This window comes from Oreochromis aureus, linkage group 17 (genome assembly GCF_013358895.1).
Source record: "Oreochromis aureus strain Israel breed Guangdong linkage group 17, ZZ_aureus, whole genome shotgun sequence".
In the NCBI taxonomy this organism is placed as follows: domain Eukaryota; kingdom Metazoa; phylum Chordata; class Actinopteri; order Cichliformes; family Cichlidae; genus Oreochromis; species Oreochromis aureus.
The window spans coordinates 38,906,847-38,926,287 of NC_052958.1; positions in this window are offsets into that span (position 1 = coordinate 38,906,847).

Sequence of the window (19,441 nt, forward strand, 5' to 3'; positions counted from 1 at the left end):
AACATGTTTAGTTCTTGTTTTGTTGTAATTAGTTAGGATTTAGTTGAGTTTTATTCTAGTTTTCGTCTCATCCATGTCTCCCGAGTTATGAGTCTTCTCCTGTCCTCTGTAGTCTGTTTTGTCCTCAGTGTTCTCAGTAATGCCTGTGCTGGGGTGACCATATTTTAACTTCTGAAAAAGAGACAGTTGGCCAGGCATGAAGAGCTTTAATAATACTGTTTGTTTAAAGACAATTTTAACATATTTAAACGACGCCTTTATTTCGCCGAATGGTGAAATAAAAAATGTCATATAGGCTTTTACACGTCAACAAGTGCAAAAATGGAGGATAGTTGGTGACCCTAGCCTGTGTGTTAGTCCCTCCCTGTGTTCCATGTTCTTGTCAAGCTTGTGTTGTCATGTGTACGTCTCTCCATGTTTCCTGTTTTATTTTGAAGAGTCTGGTGTTTCCATGTTAGTTTTGCTTCCCTGTGGCGTTCAGCTTCATTAGTGTCAGCTGTGTCTCCCCAGGTGTTTCCCTCATTACCCTCCTGTGTATTTAAGTCCTCTGTCTTCCTCTGTTATTTTTTTGGGTCGTCTGTGTTCCTCCTTTCATGCTGTGTCAGACCTTCAGGTATCCCATGATTCTGTTCAGGTCATGCTCACGTTTCATGTTTGTGTTTATACTCACACTTCTTCGCATGCTCCTGCTCTGAATCATGTTCATGTCTTTTTGTTGTCATCACAGTCTAGTTTTCCCAGTTCGGGTTTTAGTTTAGTTTTCACCCTTGTTCATTTTTGCCTTGTTTTGTATTCATGTTTTTTCAGCTCGTTTTTTGTTAAAGTTCAGCTCCATCTCTTCCGCATCACAAACACACCGGCTTTGCAGATGTTACAGGAAGTAGATTTTTAAGGTGGGAAATGCAGAATCTTAGAATATACTAAAACAATTGATACCCACTCGTCCCGCTCCTCATATTCTAATGTCAGAGATCTAATTGTCAAAGTTAAACATATTACAAATTCAAATTTTAGGCACTTTAAAATGTAACTGAGCCTGCATTTCATTCACAGTACTCAGAAGAGACAGCTGGCAGAAAAACATCTTGAAATTTAGACCGAGTAAACTGATAACACAGAGCAGACTCTGTAGGAGTCGCAGGAGTGATCCCTGCTTTTAGTGTGTTCAGCTGGAATGCAAACATTTACAGGAAAGTGTGTGAATGTCTGCAAGGGCAGTTCAGACAATTAATGGGAAATCCATGTTTTTGTGTGAGTATGAATGATCCGTGTGTGTCTTTGTGTGAAGAGATGCACCGATACAGCCCACTGTGAAAATAAAAAGCCTGAGTTTGAGTTCTTACCCAGTGGTGATGGAGGCTATTTTTAAATACGAAAGCTGGGTTCACACTGTACAAATGACTTTAAATGAATAAATGTTTTTAATAATTAACGCAGCAGTGTTATCTGTCTGTATAACTGTGAACAATGGCTACACCCAACCTTTTGTTATGTCACACCATGCTGAGCAATAAGTGATAGTGGAGTGATTAATATCCTGTAAATGGCACCAAGGTCAATCACTTTACACTCATTAGGCAATACCTCAATTAATACAAACGGGAAAAAAAACGTGGTCACTCAATGTTCAGGTTTAGTTGTATTCATATAATTTGTGAAAAGTGAAACAATGTTTTAGAAACACTACAGACAAACATCAGTCAAACCGAGATGCAAGCGAGATACAAACCAACAAACATGAGGTGTCATTTTTCACAGAATGATAAGATAATGTGATAGTAAAATACTGTGTCACGCAGCCACTCTGTGGATGCAGATGACACCACCGTAACCTCTCTGCAAAACAACAGAGTAATAATTAGCTGCACTATAATGGGATTTGTGCTTGTGCGTGTATGTGTGCGAGTGTGAGGCTTGGAGCTCCAGACCAGACCTGGAAGCTTTGCTCCTTCAAGCAACGATATTGTCTAATTTCTCCATCACTGCTACTTTTTTAACTGAACATTGTTTGTGAATCTAAATCATATCTGGTCAGGGGTTGCATCCTTCTGAAGGGCAATCTACTCATGTCAAATTAAGAGCATATCATTTATTTGGCTGGTGCAGGTGTCCATCGGCTCTCACACAATTACATTTCTTGTGCAATCATTCGACAATCCGCACATGGAGAGCTCAGCTGCCATGAAGACAGAGACGCCATCACACATCTGCTGTGAGGACGGCAGCAGAATTCCTCTTGCAGGTAACTCTGATCCCTTAATCTGAGTGTGGAGGGCGGAGCTCAAATGGACAGGAGTCCTAATGTAATTGGTCACTTTCAAATCAATGATGACACAGCCTCTGCCACGGACAGCTTCAGTTTGCTGCACTGAACCATGTTTAAAAATGTATTTCCTTACACCTTGGAAAATGAAGTGTGCAGATTTAGCTGTCAGTAGTTACTGTTTGCTGTGTACCGGTGGAAGGACTGACAACGTTCACTGATTTACTTAAATACTGAAGAAGCCTCTGCTTCAGGTTGGGAACTCTGTCCTTAAGTTTTCTTCCAAAGGTATCTTTAGTTCTACTGAGCCCTGCTTTGGAAAAAAGAAATCCCATATGGTGCTTATCAAGTAGTCAGCAATAAGGTTTTAGCAAAAACTGACAAGTTGATTATAAATTAAAAAACCCCAACAACAACTAAGCAATTAAAAGCACGACTGTAAATAGTGTTTCAATAATGTTACTGAGAGCATTGATGTTAAAATAATAAATCTTTATACTGTTTGGCCTTTATTTGATAGTGGAGCAATAAAAATTGACCGGAAGGAGAGTGAATGGGACGACTGAGCAAATGGCCATGGGTCAGACTGGAAGACAGGCACTATAGACATTTACTTAGTTTCAGTAATTACTCATAAATGTTGCAATTCATAATGAGAATTTACTGAAAAAAACAGCCCCAGTTTCGCTGCCTGCTGTGTGACATCCATAGAGTTCGGTTTGGTCTTCTATACACAGCTTGGCTGTGCGTCACCAACAGAGGGCCACAACATTAATAAACTGATGTCCAAATAGAGGTGGGAGCTTGAAACATCATTAGGATGCAGTGTTTGTATGTAATTCAGAAATCCTGGTGAGTTATAAACAATACACACACACACACGTTTCCCGTGTCCTCCTCACCTCCTGGACAAGTGTTGTTGGTTGTCCACAGCACTGTGGGGTCATATACACATACATATTTTACATCCATGGTCCATTTCTCTTTGAGTTCAAGGTCATCGATGCTAAATAACAAACATGATTAACTGTGTCAAATGCTTTCTTCAAATCCCCCCAAACCCTGCACCAACCAGCCTTCCCTTATCTACCTGAAATGTTATCTGCTCTCTCAAATGTAATGTAGCAGTTTTGGTTTCAGTTTAACTCTCAGCAAACTGCGTTGGATGTAATTACTGGACTGGAACCCTCTCAGCAACGTTGGAAAATACAAGCAATATACTTTATCACTGGGTTCCTGGCAGTCCGCAGACTTGATAACTGCCTATTTCCAGCTTTCATTCACTACTTTTTGGAATAGTGAAAAATAATTGTTCTAACAACCAAAGATCTAAGTAACTATTAGAAACAGCTCTTTATGAAGACTTAAGATTTGTTAGTAAAAGATTTAAAGAAAATTGTACCAAAATATATTTGTTGTGACAACAGATATGTGGTGTTTCCCTGTGACTTTCAGGTCCAGGACAGGAGACCCGAGTGATCGATCTACAACAGACATAACTAAAAGTTTAGCTGCACAAAGATAACTGCAATCTATAAAAATACCAAGCATACAGCTGCTACAAAGATGGTATGCAATATAAGATTTACACAAAATTGCTTCAGAGCTCCAAACCTCGCGTGGGCTTCAGGTTAGCTCAAGAACAGTGTGTACAGTGCTTCATGGAATTGGTTTCTTCCAAGAGCTCTAAATCAGGGTCCCAATCTCAGTCCACGGGGCCGGTGTCCCTGCAGGTTTTAGATGTGTCCTTGATCCATCACAGCTGATTTAAATGGATAAATTACCTTCTCAACATGTCTTTGGTTCTCCAATGAGTTAATCATGTGATTCAGGTGTGTTGACCCAGGGTGAGATCTAAAACCTGCAGGGACACCGCCCTCGTGGACTGAGATTGGGGACCCCTGATCAAAATCACACATCACCAAGCACAATGGAAGCGTTGCATTGAGTGATGTAAAGCACACTGCCACTGGACTCTAGAGCAGTGGAGACTTTCTAAAGTGATGTCTGGTAGTCCAGTGGACAAAGTCTTAGTTTGTCTGACTGCACAGCGCCAAGTAGGGCTGGGTTTTGATTATAGATTTTCCGATTAAAATCGATTCTAGCTTGAATAACGCGATACCCAGATAGCAAGACGACATTGAATTGATGTTGATTTTTCATCCGATCCGTCGTTATGGTCGGGGTTGAAATGCCAATGTTGTAACAACATTGAAATACTGTGGTAAACCGGTCTTACTATAGGGACGTTGTAATGATGTTGATTTACCGTTGTTTTTTTGTCATTGATATTTGATCTATTTGTAGTCAACCAGGTGACAACAACAACGTCGAGAAAATGTCTATTTATAGTTGACCATCATTCGGCGCCGGTCACCATCAAAAAGCCATCGATTTGTAGTTGAACGTTAAATTGCATTGCAACTGAGCGGGTATAAAGTACCGGAGAAAGTAGATTTATTGTTCTTTTGTTATCAATGACTTTTGGTCTAGTTCACCAGCTTTAAAAAATCGTGTCGATGTGCAATTTATGTGTAGTTGACTGGGAAATTAAAGCAGCGATCACTTGGACTATTCCGCAGCACCCCTCTCACAGTGGTACATCCCTCCTTGTAAGAGCGGGACATTACGTTTACTCTCAGCGGAATTGACCGGAGAAGGCACTGCACTGACCTGCACCACGATTAGTGTAAGGCAGGGGTGCCCAATCCCAGTCCTCGAGAGCTACTGTCCTGCAGCTTTTAGATGCATCCCTACTCCAACACAGCTGAATCAAATAGTTGGATTACCAATTCGGCATGCCATCAAGTCTGGCAAAGGCCTGATAACGAGCCATTCATTTGACTCAGGTGTGCTGGAACAAGGACGCATCTAAAAGCTGCAGGGCAGTAGCTCTGGAGGACTGGGATTGGGCACCCCTGGTGTAAGGTAAGAATGAATGAATTTTTTTCTATTCGTTATTTCCACGGTTGCATTTGAATAACAGTAAAAAAAACCCATCGATTCATTAAAATCCTAAATCAATTTTTAAATATAAATTTATTTTGCCTTAAAACACCAGAATCTCAGGTTAAACCTCACAAAATTTCAACAACCACCAAACAGCTAAAAACGTAAACGAGAGCAGGAACACGGATTCTGCAGAAAGACCTAAACACAAAGCACCAACCCGCCGACGCATCAGAATCGGTGAGCTGTCGGCTTCTCACCCCACGGCACGTACACGGACACGCCGTCGGGGCTGAAAGCCAACAGCTTACGGATTCTGATCAATGACTGTATAAAACATGGACGACGCGACAGCTCCCCAAAAATGAAGCCAAAACGTCTCTATCGCCCCCTGGTGTCTGGCTGCAGTATAGGTCATAAACCCCGCCTCCTCCATGTTAGCGGATGGGACTGGGGTCAGACTAAAATAAATTTATTCTCCTCAGATAATTTTTTTCCAAAGATTCTTTCTTTTGTTATCAATAGTTCTCATCATGCTGATTGATGTCCAAGGGGTCTCCTTTCCCATAAGTTTGATTCTAATTCCTACCGCGGTGATGTTAAATTGGGGTGAAACGTCATCATAGCAGCTTTGACTGGCAGCTGCAGTCACGGAGAAACTTGCGTATCTCTGTTCGGGAATAGCAGATAGAGCGTAGGCTCTGAGAGGAGGGCCAGCGTTTACGCTACGACAACACGACCGAGTGTTTTAACCTGACAGCCTGAGGTGTTCTTCAGTAAACTGGACTACCCGACAGAAGGACCCGAGGCCCCGCTGCACTTATTCAGTAAGTTAATCGTATTTGTAAGCTACTCCGTAACTACTGTCCTTAGCTATGTCCTGAGACCTAGCTAGCTAAAATGAGCACTCGGCTGTCGGGGTTCGTTTAGCTAATCTCTGCAGGTGAATGAATTTACTAAAGAAATCAAGAGAAACGCTCCGGGCTGCTCAGTCACTAATTACTGTTACTGTACTTTTATTATTATACTGTAAAAGCAACAGGCTGCACGCTGCTGCACCTCCTGTGCAGAGCTGAATATTAAATATGTGCAAACAACAGCATGTTTTCAGTCTCTTGCCACATCTGTAAAGACAGTAACATCTTTTTAAAAAACTTGTACTTCAGTAACTCCTCATTAATCAGGAACTATGGATTAAAGTACTGTAGTGTACTGTAATACTGAAAAAATGTAAGAGAAGAACTTCAGATCCTGAGTGTGTGAGGACAGAAGAATCAGCTTTATTTCAATTTTGAGGGATAAAATTTATATTTGAGTTTGATGGTTCTGTTGTCTTTGTGATTACAGGAGCTGCCCTCAGATTCAGACCTCAGCACCACCCAGTGACAGCAGACAGATCATCCAACATGTTCATATGTTAACTGCAAAATGAACTGATGAAAACAGTGCAAAGGTTAAAATACCACATGTGCTGTAGTGAAAGCTGCAGCTTTATTGATAAAGTTAAAGACAAAAAAACAAAAGGATTAATCGCCCCTGTAACTGTGTCACTATATATCAGCATTAACAGGACCTCAGTTTGTATCTCAGACCTGCACAGCTTCCGTTTTAAACACTTGATGTACTCAGCTGCACGAAGAGCACATGAGATTTTCTCTAACACAATTAAATAAAATCTGATGAAGGTCAAAGGTCGTCACTTGTATGTTGAACTACAAACTTGTCATCTGGAATTCTTTCACAGTTCTTTGCAGATAGTGTGTTATTTACCATAAAGTGATTCAGAGTTATTCATACCAGAGTAACCAGAGAGGATCATATATTTTTAAATATATAACTTTCTACAGGACTGAATATAATATCTTTATGTAAAAGTCCGGAGCCTCTGGGGAGTATCTGAGTATTTATAACATTACACAAACCAAAGGTCTCCATCACAGTGTTCATGAAATGCTGGGTTTATCCATCTCCTGGATCGGGCCTACGGAGGAGTGCTGAAGATTTCCCTGTGAGGGAGCTGCTGGTGAAGATCATAAGTCCTGCTTGATCTATGCGATGAGCTTCAGTCTTCCTGGTGTTTCTTAAATGATGCCTCTCTCAGTGGGTCAACAGAACCTCTGGCACAGGACAGCTGTGATGAAGAAAAGGAAGAAGTTTCTCCAAACCTCTGGACCCAGGAAACCCAGCTTGGTCCTGATGGTCTCCCTCACTAGTTTCTCTCCAGGGTGAATGTAGCTGTTGATATAATATGGACTCTATTATTAAATGAAAAGAACAAATTAGACTACATTACTGAGACGTTCTGCTGATGTTTTTAAAGTCTCCATGTTACCAGGATGTAGAGGGCTCTGAAGATTTAAACAGTTTTAGATCCATTACACTCACAGTCTTATGTTAAAATCTCAAAGGACAGCATTATATTTTTGATATTAACAGTAACTCTGGGCCTCTGTAGCGTGTGCAGATGATCTCATCGCTGTCTAAAAATGGATAACAAAACATAAGGAGTGCTGAATCCTTCAATAACACAGACTATTAGAGTAACAGGTGTGTAGCATCGCTAACTAGCTCCAACACAGCGCGTATGCTAGCGGCTAATCTAGCGAACAAATTAACAACAGAGTGATTTTAGAACTATAAGATGATAAGCTGTGTGTCTTTTTTTTATAACAGTGACATGGGTGTATTTACCTTAATTAAACGAGTCGTCAGTCGCGGTAAACTCGAGCCGCCGGGCTACGTAAAAAGTGTAGGGGGGCGTGTTTGCGGTCACGTCCAGCGGGTGTGTGGGAGCAAGCGTTACACAGTCGCTCCACCTCAAGTCACTACTGCGCAGACTCTGGCTGTGTCCCAAAACGTCGGCTGCATCCTTCGGAGGACACGGCCTTCGCGGTCTACGTGGGCCGGGTCCTTCGAAGACCAAGAAGGCCGGAAGTGCGAGGCTGTGAAATGGGACGGTCTAGCCTTCAGATTTGCGTCATTTGTGTCGGTGGAGTTTAATAAACTCGGCCGTCTGCTCCTTGCTATCCAAAATATAACAGGACACTGGCGTAAATTCTCGACCGTCTCACACTTCTGTTTAATCAGTTTTCTTTTTGACGTTTATTCAGCTGTGTGAAAATCCCAGAGGAACCCACCCGATGGATTAATAAAGTTTTATTTAATCTAATAATCTAATAACTTTGATCTCAGCCAACCCGATTTACTCACGAACAAATAAAACACCGAAATAAGGCAAATAATTACATTTTTAAGTTATCCGAGTGACTTATATATCATGTTTAACCGGAGTAGCGAAAGAGCGGGGGTCTGAAAACAATGAAACCGGGAGTCTGCTGCTCTCGCCGGCTCGAGCGACCATTGAATCCCCCGGTTTGCTATCGAGCGGGTGGGTAACAGACGTCTCCGAAAACGTTGGCGCACTTTTGCAAATATGCGATGTCTTGATAAACCAAGCAGATATTTGAAATTTACACCGCCACTTTCTCGCCTGAAAATATGTTAAAAGTTTATTTTGTGACCCAGAAAGATTAATAAGACTAATTTTAAAACTTAGTAGCGGCCGCCATTGTTGGCAGCTGAAATTTGGCTGGACTGCGCTATGAATTCTGGGATATGGTGGGCCACGAAGGACACACCCAACCCATCCTTCAAATTCGGGAAAATGAAGGACGCATTTGTCGGCTGCATTTGAAGGAGTCGACGAATTGGGACAGCCTTCGTCGCCGGGCTGTGACGTAATCGGCCTTCAAATGCGGATGCAGCCGACGTTTTGGGACACAGCTTCTGGCTCCAAATTTGCAAGATGGCAGCCTCCACAAGTGGGGTATTTTGGCTTCATTTTTTGCACAATGGGAGGAGGCGGAGTCGCGTCGTCCATCTTTTTTACAGTCAATGATTCTGATGCATCGGCGGGTCCTCGCTTTGTGTTTAGGTCTGTTTGTGCGCTAGATCCTGAAGCTGCAGTTTTGTCTCTCTCCAACCAAATTTGAGAAGATCCAAACTAAGCTTCACATTTCGCTTCACATAAACATCGTCATGAATTCCCTCTGACTTTTGCTGTTTTGCTTCCACCACGGTAAAATGACACTTCATGCACAGCTCTCTCTCTGTCTCAGTGTACTTTAAGAACAGTTTCCCATCTAAAAATCTGTTTTCTGCATTATTCGCTTGCTTATTACGCACCGGTCTACCGCTGTTTACAGCGCTGTCAGCCGCTGTTTTTTTTTCTTTTAAATTTAACTGACTTCCAATAAGAAAGTCTCATTTCTGCTGTTCAGTACTGACGAGATTTAAACTTTTTAAAATGATGCCAAATTGCAAAACTCTCAGCTGTGTCTGTAATCAAACCTCTGTAACTTTGCTGTGCTTCACTTCAGCAGCATCAGGTAAAGTTCATACGTTGATTCATGGTTTTCTTCTGTTTTTGATCTACTGCAGAATATTTTTAAGGTTATCTGCTATAAAGAGTCAGGCCAGGAAAATCTCCTTCGTGTTTTTCTGTGTTTTATGCTCAGTTACTTTGACACAAAGGCATCTGCTGTGATGCTCACACCTCTGATAAAGTCTCATAAGTGTCAGCTTTCTTTTTATAGATATAAAAATATGGATATGTAATGATAAATGATCAGAATTATAATATTTCTGACTATCTGAGGAAAAATTTCCCCGATTCAAATGGAATCGATCGAATCGAATCGTGGATCGAATCGAATTGGGAGCTTGTTAATCGGAATTAAATCGATTCTAGAAATCAGTGACAATACCCAGCCCGAGCACCAAGTGTAACGTTTGGTGAAGTCAGGATTATAGTGAGGGGTTGGTTTTCAACAGTTGGGCTCTTAGTTCCAGTGAAAAAAATCTCTTAATGCAGTATGCCAAGACACAAAGTTGGACGCATGAAATTCTCCAAAATTTCATGCGTCCAACTTTGTGGGAACAGTGTGGGAATGACTCCTTCCTGTTCCATCATTACTGTGCACCAGTGCACAAAGCAAGGTCCATAAAGTCCTTTTGTAATGTGTTCTATAAAGACGGGGCATCAAAGGAAACTGCCTCATTTCCGAGCTCTGTACAAACTGATGGAATGGTGAATGATGAAGTCCTGAGCCCACAGACTATGACTAAACTGTTTGCATAACATGTACTCTGATAAATAAGAGGAGAATAAACAACAAAATGATTTATAGATAAAATGATACCAATCAGCCTTCCTACGTAAGGTCAGTAACCCAGACAATATAAAGTACAATAGTGTCTTAACAGTTTATAGCTAGTTATAAATCTTATACAGCTAGTAATAAATCTTAATACTTAATACTCTTAATACTTACCTTGGCAACCAGAAACACTGAGGAATCTTGGAGTTGTTTTTGACCAGGATATATAGTTCGGTACTCATAAATAAATGTAGGTCTGTGAAGAGCAACCTCCCCTGCTCACTGGCTCTCCCTTTCCTACATGGACAAGAAAGACACCTATGTCAGAATGCTGTTCATAGACTTTAGCTCAGTATTCAACACCATTATCCCACAAAAACTGTTTGACAAACTCAGCCAGTTGGGACTGAGCAACTCTCTTTGCAACTGGACACTAGACTTCCTGTCAGAGAGGCCTCAGTCCGTCCGAATCGGCGACAACATCTCCAGCATCATCAGGCTGAGCACGGGAGCTCCTCAGGGCTGTGTTCTCAGTCCACTGTTGTTCACTCTCCTGACACATGACTGCACCGCCTTACACAGCTCTAACCACATCATCAACTTCGCTGATGACACAATCGTGGCTGGACTCATCAGCAACAACAACGAGTCAGCGTACAGGAATGAGGTTCAGCAGCTGGCGTTCTGGCGCAGCGAGAACAACCTGTCACTGAATGTGGACAAAACCAGGACTCGCTCCACCCACACACCACTCCGCATCCGTGGTTCCACGGTAGAGACTGTTAACAGCATCAAGTTCCTGGGAGTTCATATTTCAGACGACCTCACCTGGACCACCAACACCACCTCTATCACCAAAAAGGCCCAGCAGCGCCTCCACTTCCTGAGACGCCTGAAACAGGCCAACCTCCCTCCTCCCACACTCACCGTGTTCTACAGGGGCACCATAGAGAGCGTTCTGACCAGCTGCATCCCCATGTGGTTTGGAAACTGCAAGGTCGGCGACCTCAGCCAGCTACATCGGATCGTCAAAGCAGCTGTAATTGATTATTTGGTTGTGCTAAAAACATGATCCTGAATTGAGGAAGATGCAGACACTAAATACAAGAGGAGAACAGGGCAAAGAGGAAACACCTGGGAAACACAGCTGGCAACTAATCAGACAGACGGGACGGAGGAGAAGCAAAACAGAACATGAGGCAGACCGACAGCAGACTATCAAAGTAAAACAGGAAGTACAGGGAACACACTTTAAGATGCAGACTGACAAAACCCAGAGAGCAGAAGCAAGAGAGAAAAGGACGAGAAGAGGCTGACAGACACACAGAGACATGACTGTGGAAAACAGGCAACTAGACAAACATAGAAGACAATACAGACTTCAATGGGAATGCACATATAATGCAGGAAATGCTGGGGAATAAACACACAGGGACAAGACCCAGCCAAACAAGACACAGATGAGACATGAACAGGACCAAATACTAAGTAAGACCACCAAAACTAGAAATAAGATAAGATAAGATAAGACAAGATAAGATTACTCTTTATTGTCACTGCACAGTCACACCGAGTATGACTGTGTGTGTGTATGTCCCACATTGGCACTACACACAACTAAACACGACACAACAGAGTAACTTAAAGTGGATTGTTTTTTTTAAAGCGCACCAATGGTATGAGGAAAGGAGTGACTTAATAAATAAAAGAATGAGTGTATGTTTATTGCACATTGTGATTATTATTATTGTTGTTGTTGCGCTGCACTTCAGAGTGTAGTGTTCAGGGAGGTAGCCAATCAGGCCCCCCCACCACGGTGGTATCATCTGGGTGGGTACTGACACAGTCATGTGTGTACAGTGGGGGACTCAGTACACAGCCTTGTGGAGAGCCGGTGTTGAGGCTGAGGGCTGGGGAAAGATGAGGCCCCACTCTAACTCTCTGTACACGGTCTGACAGGAAGTCTCTGATCCAGCAGCAGGTGGCAGGAGGAAGTCCGATATCCAGCAGTTTAACTATCAGTCTCTCCGGGAGTATCGTATTAAAAACAGAGCTAAAGTCAACAAAGAGCAGCCTGGCGTAACTGCCCTGTTGTTCCAGGTGAGAGATGGTGGTGCGGAGCGTTGTAACAATGGCGTCTTCAGTTGATCTGTTAGCTCTGTATGTGAACTGGAGCAGGTCGAGTGTGGGTGGCAGGCAGGACATGATGTGACGTCAGACCAGTTACTCGAAGCACTTCATTATGACAGGTGTTAGAGCAACTGGTGGGTAGCCTTTGAGGCTGCTAATGTTGGTCTGTGTGTAGCAGTGGGACGACGATTGTGGCCGACTTTAGGCACGGCAGGATGCAGGACTGGGAAAGTGAAGCGTGAAGATCTTAGTGAAGACCCCCCGGTCACCCCATCTGGACCGGCTTCCTGGGGTTCGCTGCCCTCAGTGTGCGCCTCACCTCATATTCCTGCACCATGAGGCTTGGGCTGCTGCTGTCTGATGTTTGAGCTGCTGCTGCCTCTGGTCCCTTCACCTCAAAGTGTGCAAAGAAGTGGTTCAGCTTCTCCACAAGCGCCGCGTTGCCCTCATTCATCGTGGCATTGCCTTGTAGCTGGTTAGGTGCTGGACTCCCTGTCGTGAGTTGTTGTTGCTTAAGTTCCTCTTGTGCGCTGCCTTGGCCTCTCTGATACTTTTTTAGATATCAGATCTGGCTGCACTGTACTGCATGCTGTCACCGGATCTGAAGGCAGAGTCACGTTGCCTCAGCAGGACCTGGACCTCTTTAGTCATCCAGGGTTTCTGGTTGGAATACACCCGGAGACATTTGTCCACAGTGACACTGTTGACACAGAAGTTTATATATGAGAGCACTGATGTTGTGTGCTCCTCGAGGTCCAGGTGTTCAAACACAGTCCAGTCTGTGTTTTCAAAACAGTCCTGCAGCTGATGTGATGCACCTTCTGGACAGGTTTTCACAGTCTTTGTGGCTGGGGGGGCTCTGCTCCTGACGGGAGTGTATGCAGGGATCAGCAGCATGGACATGTGGTCTGACAAACTTAGGTGTGGTAGTGGTAAGTGTAGCATTTTTGAATGTTGCTATAGGTTTTATCCATTGTGTTTTCCCCCTTGTTGCACATTTATTATGCTGTTCAAATTTGGGGAATACTGTCCTTAAGTCAGGATGGTTGAAGTCCCCAGCTATGATGTGCACCACATTGAGATAGGAGTTCTACCTTGTGCAGCTCATCCATGGCTGAGTTAGCATTAGCATCGGGTGGTACATACACGGCTTTTACCATGACGGCAGTAAACTCACAATGTATGTAGATGGGTCTGCATTTCACAGTCAAATATTCCAAATCCGGGGAAAAGTGGCTGTCTACAGTCTTTGCCTTTTTGCACCAGCTGTCATTGATGTAGATGCATAAACCCCCTCCTTTCTTCTCACCGGGGTGGCTGTTCCTGTCGTGACGGTGGATGGTGCAGCATGCTAACTCAATAGCTGAGTCCGGAATTGATGGCTGTAGCCGAGTCTCTCTGATTAGTATAATGCTTCTGTCCCGTACACACTTGTTGACTGCAGTCTATAATCTCAGTTCGTCGATTTTGTTGGTTATGGACCTAAGGTTGGAGAGGAAAATACTTGAAGCGGTGGCTTAAATGGTTGTTTCTTTAGCCGTGCTAGGTGGCCTGCCCTGCAGCCATGCTTTTGCCTCCTGGCAAATACTGAATAAACTCAGGCGCATAAGGAAAAATAAATGCACTGTCTTCATTCAAAGAGTCCTGCGTTTGGGTCCTGTATCCGCATACCTGACAGAATGATCCAGCCAAGCATGGACCCAGCGGACTCGGATCCAGTGCAGAAGGCTTCATTGTTGCAAGGGAATCATTTGGATCAGCATGAAGAAGCAGAGCGCTCTTCTCCAGAGCATAATGGAAATAAAAGGTATGCTGCTGGCTCACCCACCCATTCCTCCTCCACCGTCACTGCCGCCGCTCCATGTCGCGACAGCTTGCCCGCTTCCTCCATCCCCACCCCCCACATCACAGGAGCACCATCTTCCCATCCCGGAGAAATTCTCTGGTGACTTAGATAGTTTTAACTCAATGTGCACTGATCTTTCGCCAACAGGATCAAGCGTACACCGCTCACAGCACGAAGATTGCTTGGTGGAGCTGTTAACGGGACCCCCACAACAGTAACAAAGGCGGGACAAAACCACGACCCCCACTCCCACTAGGTGATGGAGCCAATCAAAGGAGCCCAGAAAGATTGATCTAATGTGGTGGCAGAGGCTTTATCAAGACTAATATGATCTATATATCTATCTAGATGGTCTCTATATTGGTTAGAATTAAGATTATTTATTTTTCCAATTTATAAGGACAGTCTTCTTGGCAGTGCATAGGGTGGTTCGTTTCTGTAGTGACATCATCCAAGCTGCCTAACAAGCACACTAGAAGGGAGGTTGGAATTTTACATTTCAGACACTTTGATAAGTCTTCAAATATCCAGCACCAAAACCTCTAAACAGGTGGACAGAACCAAAGAGCGTGGATGTAGGTGTCCGGTGTATTGCCTTGACAGTATGATCAATTGTTGGAAGACGTAAAGCCCATCTGGAACATCCGATGACCCGTATAGTGCACTGTATGCATTATTTTGTATTGTATTAATTGTATACTGGGATTTCTAATCAATAAAGGTATTAAAGCATACCTGAGACCAGAAGTTTTGGTCTAAGCTGACTGATAAATCCGCTTCCCATTTTGTAATGGGAAGTGATATTGATTGATCTCTTTTAGAGACTGTCCTGTATATTTTAGACAGTAATTTGGGGGTTCTAAGATTAAGAAATTGTACCACACTTGGTGGTGTTTGTAACTCAGCTTGACTGGGTTTGAATTTCTTTTTTATTATGGATTTAATTTTTTAATATTCAAAAATTCTTTTCTTGTTGATCCCATATAGTATAACTAGTCCGTCAAACGGAATAAAGTATGTTCCTTCTAATATATGTTCCAAGTATTTAATTCCTCTACAACTCCAATCTGTGAAGTTAATCTTATCATTGTTTTGTAATATGTCAGGGTTATTCCAGATAGGTGTACGTTTGCATGGGATTAATGAAGACTCCGTCAATTTTAGAAACTCCCACCATGCTGTCAGAGAAGAGCTGATGTTGATGGTTTTAAAGCATTCATGTCATTTGATGTTTGAGCTGATAAATGGTAGGTCTGAAATCTCTAGATTATTGCATAGTGCCTGTTCTACATCTAGCCAGGGCTCATCTAAGTGGGTGTGTTTAAACCATCCTGAGATGAACTGAAGCCTGTTGGCTAAGAAGTAGTGTTGAAGGGTAGGCAGATGTCCTTTGTCCTTGGTCCTTTGTAGCGTTTTTAAGCTGATACGCGGTGGTTTATCTTTCCAAAGGAATTTGGAAATATACAAATCAGAGATGTAAACCAGGCTGGTGATGGTTTACTCTGTATCGTTGAAAATAAATAATTCAATCTTGGCAAGACCATCATTTTTATTGAGGGGACCCTTCCCGTGAGTGATATGGGTAGAGATTTCCATCTAGCCAGATCGTCTTCTACTTTCTTTAAAAGTGGGACGTGGTTTAATATAGTTAAATCTGCAAGCTTAGGAGAGACATTAATACCCAAATATTTAATATTTCCAGATTGCAGTGGTGTAGAAGAAGAATTATGGAAGGAGCAATTAATCAGAAGAACCAGTTTATTGAATAATCTGAAACTCTTGAAAAAGAGTTTATTAATGCAATTACCCCAGAGAGATTGGTTTGTGAGTTTTGAAGAAAAAGCAATACATCATCTGCATAAAAACTGATTTTATGTTCTACATTTTTGCAACTTATGCCCTTAATAACTATAGCCTGTGTAATTACTGCTGCTAGTGGTTCAATAAAAATTGCAAACTGTCACGGTCCTGGGTCAGTGACCCAGTGTTTTGAGTTTTGCATTATTATTGAACTTTGATTTTGTCAGTATTTATCATTTCTAGTCTTTTGGTTTCAATGTTAGCGTTCTTAGTCAGGGCTCTAGACTAACGTTTTGCCACGGTTGCACCAGTGCGCCTAACTTTAAAAAGTTAGGTGCACCGGCACAAAAGTTAGGCGTACTCAAATTTTTCTACCGCATCACTTAACACCGCAGTTTTGCATGTGCACTTTTTTGGGGGGGAAGTTGCAGTCCATACAGACAATATTCATTTCTAAATTATTAACTAACAATCTTGTGCTTAAAGTGCTTTGGCACTCTTTGGCAATATTGTAGATAATGTTAAACTTAATCATCATCTTGGCTCCTCTGACGACCTGTTTGCTGCTGCCTGCTGCTGAAAGGCAGTGGGGAGAGGGGACACTTGGGCAGTGCATTTATTGCAGCATATAATGTGTTTTCTGGATACACTGCTGCTTTTTCAGCATTCAAAGATTGATGGCACCGTGTCAGAGCTGGCTATGAATTTCAGACGGATCAGGCCTTAACTTAACAAAAAAGTTATCAATAGTTCTTTTCATCTTTTCTTATTACCCACAGCTACATCCACTGCTGTCGGGCCTAGGCTGCTGTTAAGGTCCATTTTTGAGGACGAGAGAGGTGGTGGAGATCGGAATAACACACTGACCCAGTCAGTTGGAGTCTACGAATGATTTTTAATGAAGCACACGCAGCGTGTGGAGACCTGTACCCAGACAGCATCCAGATCTCATCTCCAAAACGTCAGAACACAGTTTTTATGCATCGGGGTATTAGAACGCCCCCTCTTGCGTCAGATAAACACAATACATGCATACGTCAACTCAAAACCACAATAACTTTTAACACAGTTTAAAAAGAACATTGTCGGCAGGTGCATCCGGTCACCATCCTGCCCGGGCTTATCTGTCTGGAACATCAGGCACACGTTCTGCACAAACTGTCACTCATGCAGACACAATTTTGCAGTCGCAAGCAAAACATGATTAAACTCTTACCTATATAAATGAGTCTATCTAATATGTGTGTGTGTATGTGGGTGTATGTGTGTGTCAGCTTCTGCTGCCCTTTGTTTCACCTCTCAGCTCCCCAGCTAGACCTTGTAACCTTTCCACTAGACAGAAGGCCAGCACGTACACAACTGAAACTATGTGTGTGTTTCAGGCTCATCCTTACATGTAATAACCTAATTGGAACTATATATGTAATATGTTGAGTAAATGTTTTAATCAAGAACCTCTACTAAAAGCTTAATCCAAAGATATAGATACATAAAAGATACTAAAGATTCATAACCTACTCAAAATACTTGCACTCAGACTCTGCTTTCGGTTTCACTTCCTGCCCTGCACACTCTGCAAACCTGCAGTTTCCTGTGAAGACTTTTAGGCCCAGATTATATTCAGAGGTGAGCCTTTCAAATAATGCAATGTAATCTGCCTATAAACATTTTAAGATTATAGATTCAACTCAACAGTTTAAAGTGGTTCTTACTGGACCTGTAATAAGGACTAATATGATACCAATATGTTTGAACATCTGAATGCAATATCCATAGTGTTATTGATAGAATGGTAATGATGATTATAAAAAATAGCAGCAAATAATAGCAGCAAAATATCCTCCTACTCCTCACACTGCTCACTAGGGCTGCGTATCATCACTGATTTCTATAATCCATTCGATTCCGGTTCTCAAAGTCCTGATTCGATTCAATTTAGCCTCAGACAGTCAGAAATATTATAATTCTGATCATTTATCAGTATTGATTAGAGATGGCACGATACCACTTTTTTATGACCGATACCGATATCATAAATTTGGATATCTGCCGATACCGATATGAATCCGATATAGTGTGTTTTTTAATCAATAAAACTGTTTTTTTAATATCTTGCTGCATTTTGTATAAGTTCATACTCAAGTTTAAATAAACAACAACACTAAAGCTATTCTGTTATACCTGTATGTAAAAAATACACTGCACCCAAAGTATTTCATAGTTCAGCAACACTGATCAATCTAATAAACTTAAACCTGCTCCATCCTCCCTATTCTGGTATTTTAAAGAGTACTTAGCAGAAGTAACCTAACCCTATCCCTCGGGAAGAAAATAAAGTATGATCAATCAATCAATCAAATATTAAGCAACCTAACTAATAGGGTTGCAAACTCCCAGCAAAAAAAAATAGGGAACCACCCCCCACCCTCCACCTCATGATGCTTAATCGACGTAATCAACTTTAATTTGATGCAGGGTGAAAAAAAAATGCACAGAAATAAATTATTTTTCAAGAATAATTAAATAGATTCAACATCTTTCTTCAACAGAATTGCAGACTGCACAGATGGTACCTTCCCAAAGGAAAAAGTACTATAGCTTACTAGGGTATATTAGACTTAACAGTTACTATATACAGTAATGGACTTCTATACATTTTACATCAGATTAAAACTTTGGGTGTAAGATTCAGATAATTATTTATTAAAAGCTCGACATTTTAAATGAGAATAAGAAAGAAAAGTATGTCTTTGTGCCCCTTTTCCTGTTCATGCCCTATCGGCCCCCTGGCTACACTTTGCTAGATCCGCCCCTGCACAGTTACCAGCCGTCAGCTACGTAGAAAAGGATCCTGGTGCAGAAAGTAATATTAAATACATTCTAACAACAGCTTATCAAGGTTAAACGTGCTGCTGTTGTTCAGTCGCTGGTTTCCTCTTTCTGGTGCAAAGTGGGCCAAAAACAAAGAAGAGAGACGGACTCGCGACAGAAAAGCCGATCAGCTGATCATTGATCAGTTTCACGATTGAAGTAGCGGCAGGAGAGGGAGAGAGAGAGGCAGTCGCTCCATATATCGGTTGTTAAGCTTAACATGGGAATGCTTTACAAACACCCAGAGATGAACTTACACACTTGCTTTACTTCTCTCTGGGATAACTTCCTCGGAGATGAAATGCTGGTTTGGTAGTGAGGCTACAAATACACACAGCCGCTCTATCACGTGAGCACACTTCTCCTACGTGCTACGATTATGAGCCGAGTTACACCGTGTTGCAAGTTTCGTGAGATGCTTTT